Here is a 9503-nt window from a genome sequence, read left to right on the forward strand (position 1 = left end):
TAATGGTCTGTCATTCTGTGAGTGATGTTTTCTTTTCTCCAGCCCTCGTACACGGTCTCTGTAAATTCATACTCTGACAAAAAGTTGGTCCAGTTTTTTTGGGGGTTGCTTTTTTACCACTGTCGGGTCAAAATTGCCATTCACACTGTAAACGGCCATGATTCTTTTACAATCTGCTTTGGGGTGCCAGTTGGATGGACTTCCCACCATCCCTAACGGTGGTGGAAGATCTTTGTCAGCTCTTGGCAGCTGATGACTAGGCAGCCGGCCCCTACACAAGACTTTTCCAATTCCCATTGATGATCTGGATTGACGTTTGTTTGTAGTTCTTGATGCATTTGAGTGTTCTCTTTTCAAAGGAGGAAGAGATTCCTAACTGTTTAACGATTTCAAATCAGAAGTTTAGCTTTTGTGACTTCAGAATCCAGGGTGTCCTTGTCAGGTGGAAGACCTGACATCTTAACCATCTCCTTATGTCTCTCTCCCATACTTTTATTTTCTTTCTTTGATCCAATTTGGCTTTTCCCCGACATTTTCTATCCATTGGTCTTCACTGAAAGTCTGCTTTGTTTTCTGCTCTTTTAAAAATATTCTTAAATAAGGATGAATCATCCTCATTCTAGGCTCCCTAAAGAGTAGATTTACTCTTTGTACCCAGGCAAAATAAATGTTGATAACCAACTTGACAAAAATCTTTATCTTCTTTCCAGTTAATCCCTCAAATTTGTAATATTAACTATTTAGAATAAGTTAATTATTTAACAGAGTTTTAAACATTGTAATATTTAACTCTTGTAATATTTAATTAACATGGTAAATATCGTAATATTTGAAACAATGAAAATAAGTCTTAAACTTAGCACAGAAATAAAACCTACTGAATCACGTATAAATTCATGCTACTATCAGTATCTACTTTGATCATTGTTATGTAGCTTTTACAATTGTGTTAAAATATATAAAACTATAGATGCAGTTTTTCTATTGTTTTCGCTAAGCCACTTCCACATTTATAAAATACTCTTGGCTAATGAGAAGTCTACAGTATTCTTATAAAGAAACCCTGGAGTTACCTCATTTTACCCTTTACCTCCAGATCTGCCAATAGCTTACCTGGTTAAGGGCAGCCCCTAGCTACACAGCTGGTTTCCATGTGGGTCTTTGTTACACCAAGAGCCTGGCTTTGCTCATGCTTCAGTTTCTCCCGACAGGGAAAAACATGGACCTTGCACAACCAACATAAAAAGGAAATATTTCAAACAAAACAATCAAGTGACTCCTATGTATATAATGGCATAAATAACCTTAATATTCAAATTCTATCCTTTAAACAGGCTTTCTCAACTTTGGCACTGTTAACTTTTGGGGCCAGATCATTCTCTGATGCACTGTAGCATGTTGAGAAGCAGCCCTGGTCTCCACACAACAGAGGCCAGAAGCATCCGCTCCCCAATCACGGCATCTAAAAATGCCTGCAGACAATGATAAACATCCCTGGAGGGCAAAATTATCTTTAATTGGAAACCGCTGTCGTAGGTAGGTAGCTAGACGAGCAGATAGACAGATAGATAGATAGATGATAAATAGATATAGATATAGATGATAAATGGATAGATGATAGATAGACAGACAGATAGTAAATAGATGATGGATGGACAGATGGATGGATGGATACATGGATGGATGGATGGATGAAGATAGACAGATAGATGGATAGATAGATAAATATATATGTATATACATAGATAGAGTCTCTCATGCTCAGGTCCAAGGTTTCTCAACCTCAGCACTACTGACATTTGGGGCTGGACCATTCTCAGTGGTGGGGGCTGTCCTGTGCGCTCTATGATGTTGAGCAGCATCCCTGGTCTCTTCCCACTTCGTGCAAGTAGCATCTCCCTCCCCCCCAAATAGTGACATCCAAAAATGTCCCCAGACATTGTCAAATGTCCCCTGAGGGTAAAATCACCCCCAGTTGAAAACCACTGTCTTAAAGAATATTTTGATGTTGGAGATCTTTTAAGGGTCACTATCACAGAAAGCAATGCAAGGAGAGAACCAAGACTTCAATGACAAGCTTCCTTTAAACTTTGGCAACAAGGTTGATCTTTGTGCCAAAGGAGTATCTTGAATCGACAGAGTCATCCTCACAATTTGAAAACTAGGACATGTCATGCCAACACACCAGGAGTATATGAGGTCTTGTAGGCATTTACTTTTATGGAATTAGAGACACTGGGTAGAAAAAATTGCAAACCAATTCTTCCAACCAGAGGGCCACCAAGGTAGACAAAAGGTGCCTCTGAGCAAAGAATTCAGTAGGGAGAAAAGAGGTATTGAAGATCTCTGTACAGAGTCTTCATTTTGCATTGGACATGCAAAGGAGATTTTTTTGGATGGGTTTTATTTTGTTTCTCTGATTCCGTCTTGGAAGTTCCTCTAAATGTCACCATGTCAACTTTTGATCTTTTGCAAAGCTGGAAGTATTTAAGAGAGCAGGGTGGTGAATCATAAACAGAAAGAGACGTCATGGGTCATGGAAAGAATCCTGGACAATTAGTCAGAGACCTGGACTGCAGTTCGGGTTCTGCGTCTACCTGGGGCCAAGATGGCGGGCAAGTTCCTTAGCTGCCCTCCACTCCAGTTTATTCATTTTCCTAATAGTGATGGCCGCTGTTCCTGTGGGTCTCTTTCTGCTCAAAACCATGGAGTGGCTCCATGTTGTACCCAGAAGAAAAAGAATATCATTGCAATGTCTAGAAAGCTGTCCTCTGTTATGTCTGATTCTCTCTCCTAGTTTCCCCTGCTCACTCAGCTCCAAATGCCCGGCCTCTGCTGATTTAGAACATACCACACGAGCTCTTGCCTCAGGGCCTTTGCACTGGCTCTTTCTTCTCTTCTAGATACCAGCATTCTTTTCTCCTTCACCATCTTTAAAGTCTTTGCTCAAATATCTTCTCAGTGAGGGCTCCCTGCTGCACTGTATTTAAAATTTCCATTCATTCTTGCTAATATTCTCCACCTCCTTCCCTAATGTATTTTTCTGCCTAGCATCAAGCACTTTCTAATGGGTTATCCACTCTTATTTATTTATTTATTTTTGTTGTGTATCTCTCCCCAGTAGGATGCAAACTCCACGCAGGCAGGGAATTTGGTCTTCGGTTTTGTTCAGTGTTGTTTCCCTGGTGCCTAAAACAATCCTTAGTACATGGAAGGTGCATTCTTCATATAAAACTATGTGATTAATGACTCCTTGCCAGTATGCGTAGACTTACTGCATTTTCATTTGCAATGATGGTATGATATTCTAATTTATGGATAAGGTGCAGGGTAACATATTTATTCCTTGCCTAAAATGAGAGAATTAAGTTTTTTACATTTTGTACGTTATGAACAATGCTATGTAAGATACCAGTGCAAGTATATGTGTGTGTGGTTGCATATTTGCGTGGGTCTGTGTGGGAGGGTCTGTATCTGGTGTGTGTGTACAAAATCAGTTTCTAGAAAAGGAATTGCTGGATCAAAGGATTTGCACAATTGATTTATGATCAGATATTGCCTGTTGCAATCCAGAAATACTGTAGAGATTTACAATTATTTCCTTAGAAATAATTTAAGAATTAGGAAGTCAAAACCATGAGGATGAGTTTCTGCATGCCCTTCACCCATGTCAACAATGGTAGCATTTTACGTACTGTAGTACATTTTCAAAACCAGAAAATTGATGTTGGTACAATACGATTATGGAAACTGTAGACTTTATTTGGTTTCCCTCATTTTTTAAATGCACCTCTTTTCTCTTTGGTGTATAGTACTATACACTAGAATACTATACGGCACTACCGACGTTATCACCTGTATAGATTTGTGTAACCACACCACAGTCAGGGCAGAAAACTATTCCATAATTCAACTCCCTACATATTGCAAATATTTTCCAGTTCATCTCATTTTTTCTTCCAATCTTATATGTATACATATAATTTAATATATAAAGTAACAATTTATATAATAATATATTTTTATATGTTATATTAATATACATATATTTTTATATATTATGTATAATTTTACTCAAAATGCTTATGTATTTTTATGTATTGAATACATGTATGTAATAACACATATGTAATGCATTGCAAAAATTTTAATGTAGTGGAATTTATGTTTTCTGGCAGTTGGATGTCACTTAGCCAGGATTTCACCAAAATGGTGTGATGCTCAACATGTTTTCGGGTTTTGCTTATTTATTTTTAATTCAAAATGCCAAACCCTTTGTCACTTATTGATCTGTGCAATGTGGTAGGGATTTCTTTTTAATGGATCGCTTTTCCCAATTGTTCATTGAATGGTCCATCTTTTCCCTGCTGACTGAGATCCCAACTTCTCCACCTTCTAGCTTCTCCATACACCTGAGTTTCCTTCTAGATTCTCTCTTTGGTTCCGTGAGTCTGTCTGTCCTCCGCACCGGTAACGAACCCAATAGTGAGCTTCTCTTTGCTAGAAATCCTTGCAGTCAAGAGGAGTCGTGTTTTGGAGCAAAAGTTAGAAAGAAATCATGATAAATCCTGTTTCCCCATTCCTTCAACTTCTGAACATAGCCACTGATCCCACAGTCAGGGGCGTTCTAATGTTGTTTTAGGTTATTAATGCCAAATAAAACTCTTATAAATTTCATTTTTCAGTTGCACCCACTTTATATTTTGTTTTACAGTCTGTGTGAAACCTTCAAATCTACATTAGCAGATGGAGAGCTACAGTCATTCTACAACATTTGAGAGTAAATTGCAGATGTCTTGAAATACATTATTGTCCTTCTTGCCAATTATTCTGAACAATAGGGAGATTGCATATTGTTATATTGCTACATTGAGAATGTTCCTATTCTCAGGTTTATCCTCTTGCTCTGTGTTTCAGTGAAAGCTGAGAGTGGAAGGCATGTGTCTCCTAAATTTACATTTAGGCTACAGAGTCTTCTAGCTGACTTTCAGAACCTTTTGGTGGTTCAGGATTTTTCCTAGAGGGATTGTGTGGCTTGCAACATCTAAGGAATCCCTTAAATATCATGCTGCCGTCATTTTTTCGAACTCTAAGAGAATATACAATTCTGCGGTAGCGGTACACAGATTTGGAAGCTCTTAGGCTGTGGTGTGCTGGTAGACCCATTGTCCCAGGTAGAATAAAGCCCTGACTTTTAGCTTTTGCCAATTTCCGTTGTGCAAATACTTACTCCCACCATGACTGATTTCAAGCTGTCAGCAATTTAACAACTGGCTCACAAAATTCTTCAAAATTTTTAGCAGTTCCTTTTCGAGAGCTGGAAGAAGCCAGCTGTTGGCGTGTCTAGGAGGAATATTCAAAGAAGGAAGACTCCTGGGTTAGTTTAGTGTCCTTGGAGGGACAGGGAAGCATCAGCAATTATCTCCCCACCTCCAGTATTTTAACTTTAGATGTTAACATATAAACAGAAAATTTTAAAGTGCCTCAATCTCCATCTCTCCTCCTCTAAACTTGCTACTTTTTAAATTTTGGTGCAGATTGGCAACTCTACTTCCAGAAAATATTTGTCTTGTTTCCACCCAATCAGTCATTAAAAAACAGACTTTTTCTCAGATATTTGCTATCATATTATTACACTTAAATTTTCTTTTGCCGATTATGTAGATAAAAACTATTTCACCTTGATTTGCCTTTTTTTTTTTTTCCTGAGGAAGATTGGCCCTGGACTAGCATCTGTGCCCATCTTCCTCTACTTTACATGTGGGATGCCACCACGGCATGGCTTCATAAGTGACGTGTAGGTTCATAGCTGGGATCTGAACCAGCAAACCCCGGGCCGCTGCAGCAGAGTGTGCACACGTAACTGCTTGCACCACCAGGCTGGCCCCCCTGCATTTTTAAACTATTCTTTCACCTTGATTTGCATTTTTAAATGAACCAAATTAACCATCGTGTTATATGTCATTTTCTATGTGTTGCTTTTAAATGTGTGGGATAATTATATTATTGGCCCCTTTGGTTGGTTACTTTTTCTTATTGATTTATATTTGCTAAACACGTACGATAAAGAGATAATGTCCGTATTGTTTGAGTTTTCTTGCCATGGGCATATATTACCTATTGAAAAAAATCACAACAAAAATTTCCGTGTGGTGGGATTATCAGATAGTTTGGTTGATTTTACTCTTCTGTATTAAAAGTACTAAGAAATAGGGGCCGGCCTGGTGGCGTAGTGGTTAAGTTTGTGCATTCTGCCTCAGTGGCCCAGGGTTTGCAGGTTTGGATCCTGGGTGTGGGCCTACACACCACTTATCAAGCCATGCCATGGTGCCATCCCACATACAAAATAGAGGAAGATGGGCACAGATGTTATTAGCCCAGGGCCGATCTTCCTTAGCAAAAAGTGGAGGATTGGCATCGGATGCTAGCTCAGGGCTAATCTTTCTCAACAACAGCAACAAAAAAAAATTACTAATAAATAAACTCATAACTGAGACACGAAAAAATTAGCGGGAGAAATAATCATAAAATTAGGGCAGGATTTGAAAATTAACCACTGTGTATCCAATATATGGAATAAGCTGTAGGAGTTGGAGGGTAAAAAAAAAAAACCTAGAAGACCTCTATTTTGGGTCAAAGGAAAGTCTCCAAGACACATCGACATGTGAAAAGCAACTTGCAAAATAATGGCTATAGTGTGACTCCTTTTGGGGTAAAAATGACACCCCTTGGGAAACTATACATTTTTCAGCATACATTTATGGACCTAAATCCATAAAAAAGGTCTAGAAACATACGTTGAAAAGATAACAGCCAAGGGAGGTGGTAAATAGAAGCTTTTGATTTATTTCCTTTTGTTCATCAACTGTCCAGCCCTGGTGATCTAGTGGTTAAGATCCAGTGCTGTCACCCCCCACAGCCAGGGTTCGTTTCCTGGTCAGGGAACCACACCCCCCGTCTGTCATTGTCACACGGTGGCGGCTGCACATTGCTGTGATGCTGAAAGCTATGCCACTGGGATTTCAAACACCAGCAGGGTCCCCCGTGGTGGACAGGGTTCAGCGGAGCTTCCAGACTAAGACAGACCAGGAAGAAGGATCTGGCCACCCACTTCCAAAAAAGTTGGCCCCGAAAACCCTATGAATAACAGTAGAGCATTGTCTGATAGAGTTCTGGAACGGGAGAGGTTGGCCCAGAAAGGTGGGGCAGGGTTCCAGTCTGCTGTCCACAGGGGCGCTAGGAGTCAGAATCCACTCAATGGCACTCCATTGTGTGAGTTTTGATGACAACCCCAAATTAAATATTACCACCAGAATTTAAAAGACTGTATCCATCTAAGAGCCTCATTTCACATCTCTGTGTTTGAACCTGTGGTTCTCTCTTTCCTTCGGTGGTTAGGACTTCGACCCACAGCTCTGCCCGTGTGTGGCCATCTGAGTAGAAAACTTTCTATGTAGCATTTCCCGATGTAACCTCTCGTCTCCTCGAAAGAGCATCTTACCTTCTGTGCATCCTTTGCCACAGTCAGGCCAGACTGTCTCAAGCTGAGGGTGAGGGGTCTTTGTCTTAGACTGAAAACTCCTTATGGGGAGATACCAAATCTCTTTCACCTCTGTGGCCCCCACCTTAGGCAGTTACACCTTGTGCATTCATAAATATCACATGAATTTACTTTCACTACTCATTTGTTTGATGATCGCAGAATTAGATGGAAGACTTACTATTTACAGCCCCGTCATCCTCACTGGGGAGAGACAAACATGTGTTAGGCATTATAATCACACGTGCTAAAGGAAAGAATTGAGAAAAGGATAAATTACAACTTATAGAAATAGATATGGGACTCCTCTTAAATCAGAATAATTGGAAAATTACTATTATTCAAAAATTCAGTCCAAATAATTATGGATTCCAAGTAGAAGGGTAAGTTTAGCAACATTTTGCTGTATAACCAGGTAATTACAAGTTACCAGGAATGATTACACTGTTTTTTGGCTCACTAAAGGGAGAATTATTATTATATGCTTTCGTGATTTCTTTTTTTAATAGGGCTATCAGATGTAAATTCTGCTTATTATTTCATAAATGCCTCATGCCAGAGTGTTTTAGAATCTATTTTGGGGTTTTAATTTGGTGCCATGGCATCTGACAAACTCATATGTTTTAATTCATTTCAGAAAGTCCTGGAAGTTGAAGGCAGCTTTTATTTCTAAAATACATTTCAATTCCATGGCAAGTCTTCACTCACGTATTTAAAAGATGGGTTCTTATTTCCAAATCGGTTGGGCCACGCAACAGAGATTTGAGTTAAAAATTGAGATTGGTTTGGGTTTCAACATATTCTGAATTCCATACTTCCTCCAAATAAGGGATCCAGTGTAAAAAAAAAAACAAAAACTGTGAACTCACATCCTGAGTTAATATTACCTAGACAACTTGACTGAGATGCAGGAATGTCAGTGTTTAATTGGAATGCTATATGTAGCATTGGAAAGTAAGTAAGAAAACATTTTTTTTTTAAGCCGAGTCCAATTAAGCAATTTAACAAACACTTAATAGACAATTAACACAACTTCAAAAGAGTATTTACCAGCATAAGGAATATGCCAAGCGCTTTTCAAAACATTCCACGGTTGTGTTCATCGTCTTTGATTGGGTAAAACATTCCTAAATGAAATTCTGTCCTTCCATATTCCTTGGTTTGAACAACAATGGATAAAAAAGAAAAAAGACCAGAGATCAAGCACAGAGACCAGAACCATAATTATGAAAAGAACACACTGTGTATGTGTCACCCATAGACGGGGCTGGTCTTAGTCAGTCATTGTAGTTAATTGTAAAAGTGTTGGCTATTGCCAGGAATGGGCTGATTGAAGGGACGTCCAGGCTGCTAGGACAACATGAGGTAAATAAATAATTTCAACATCTCCAATAGATCCTATAATTATTCATAACATCTATTTAACGTTAGTTTTTCCAGTGTTTTGGGGATCCATAAAGGCAGGAATTGTATTTCTTCCATTAGCAATTAAATGCTTAGCAAGTAACACAGAGCACACAGATGCACACACCCATATTATTACATAAGAATGTCAAGCAGGACACAGAAGGCTCATTTCTCCTGTATTATTCATGAATCTACTATTTCTCGTTGGAGACACTTCTAGAAAACTTGCCATTCTAACGACAAAAGCAACTTTCTCCTTTTTCGGTGAGAACCTTAGAAGTGTCTATTGCATTTCCTTGATCTACCACAGGAGTAAACTGAAAGTAATTTAATTTCTGTGTGGACCCAAGAAGAACACTCAGAACGACTGATGTGACTCTGTTTTCTCCTGTCTTGTGTCAAGCTGGCCTCGGGCCTCTTTTCTTCCTCACATCCTCCTTCTCCGCTATGAATGGGTAGCAGTGACAACCAAGGTCACCGGGGGCCAGGAGCTTTTCTAAATTCTTCCCTCTCACGTCATCCCCCAGGAACCTCTCAGGTACGGGCTATTATCGGG

Source organism: Ceratotherium simum, chromosome X (genome assembly GCF_057802395.1).
Source record: "Ceratotherium simum simum isolate JZ-2026a chromosome X, ASM5780239v1, whole genome shotgun sequence".
Lineage (NCBI taxonomy): Eukaryota > Metazoa > Chordata > Mammalia > Perissodactyla > Rhinocerotidae > Ceratotherium > Ceratotherium simum.